This window comes from Frankliniella occidentalis, unplaced genomic scaffold, assembly GCF_000697945.3.
Source record: "Frankliniella occidentalis isolate FOCC.00 unplaced genomic scaffold, Focc_3.1 Scaffold8, whole genome shotgun sequence".
Classification (NCBI taxonomy): Eukaryota; Metazoa; Arthropoda; class Insecta; order Thysanoptera; family Thripidae; genus Frankliniella; species Frankliniella occidentalis.
In genome coordinates this window covers 2,751,601-2,752,971 of record NW_026267138.1, presented here as the reverse complement: position 1 = coordinate 2,752,971, position 1,371 = coordinate 2,751,601, and the positions used below count along the sequence as shown (strand labels likewise).

Genomic DNA, 1,371 nt, shown 5'->3' with positions numbered 1-1,371 from the left:
TTAATAAAAATAAATAGTATAAAAATGTTTCGAGCCCAATAAGGGCGGCGTGCGGGCGAGGGTGAACAGAGGCGTTTGTTGCGAATATTTGACACGAGGTTTGACACGTGCAACAAAGGCACACATTAGAAAGCCGATTTTTCGTCAAACGTCAGTCGACCTATCTAAACTGGAAACGGGAACAGGCAATCTAATTAACGGTCAGCTTTTACCCTCAAGTAGAGCTAGCCGCAAGGGGCCGTTTAGAAAACAAAGGTGATTAACATGTTATGTTATTTTTTGTTGGATATATTTTTTTTATGGTGGTGGTGGTGGTGGTGGTTTTGTTTGGTGGTGGTGTTGGCGGTGGTTGTGGTGGATACGACAACGCGCGTTGTAACGGCGCAACAACTTTGTGTTCCGGCCGATTAGCTGCTAGTCGAAAACGGCTTCAGCTGAAGGACCTCGCAACCGCGCCACCAGCGTGGAGAGCGGGAAATAAAAAAAGAAATAAAAAAGGCAGGGGGAGGGAAGAGTCTGCGCAAACAAATCCGAGCGAAAACAACAAACTGGCTTTCCAGCGCCAGCGCCGATCAGTAGGGAACTCTCGGCCATCCCCTCCCTCCCGTGGAGATCCTCGTGGGAGGCCGTGGGGGAGGCAAAACCAGCCGCGAGCCTCCAGGCTCTCTTTATAAATGCTCTGGGGCGGGACTGGGCGTGTTATACAATATAGGCAGAATACTTACTGGACTCGGAAGTTGCGCGTCGGCGACGCCTCTGCTGCTCGCCCTGCTCTCCACCAGCTGTTGCAGCCGCGCCTTCAGGTCGCGTGGTGGGTGACCTTGGAAGCAGAGTATATGCAAACTTTTACAAATATTTTAAGGGATTTTTGATTTATACAACTCTAAATTCGGCTCGAGTAATAATAAATTTACAATAAGTGGGATGACTTAAATTTGAAACCGATTTTAAAATTTACGTTTATTCTATTGGTACTTTTTTTTGAGGGTCGTGAACACGGACACACCGAACTTAAATTCTCCTACCCTAACACTTGGAGAGGGCAAATGATAGAAAGCTTGTCAACTTCATCCTACGGATGTCGATGTCAAGTGTCAAGTACGTATAACGTGGAATGCTCTCGCGAGAACCAACTTGCTGAAAATGTCTTGAGGTGACGGAACGAGCAGACAATCGTCGACGACCGTATCTGTACTTTTCAGCGCATGCGGCCTCGCGCTCGCTGACCTAGTCGTGCGGTCAAGTTCGCGCTCGAGATCACTCCCTTTCATGAATTAGCCGCCTCCGCCCCTCCCCTCCCTCCTTGTCCGCACATTCCCATAACCACCGCGGTGAGCAGTCGGCCGCGGTGCCCCCCTCCCCTCCCCCACC

The 1,371-nt window shown here is 49.7% G+C and overlaps 1 protein-coding gene across 5 annotated transcripts in view; it reads left to right on the top strand.

Moving 5' to 3' along the window:
- The window catches only part of LOC113208117 (KH domain-containing, RNA-binding, signal transduction-associated protein 2-like), a 231,155-nt gene that overhangs the window by 68,575 nt on the left and 161,209 nt on the right, over positions 1-1,371 (top strand). The window lies entirely within an intron of this gene.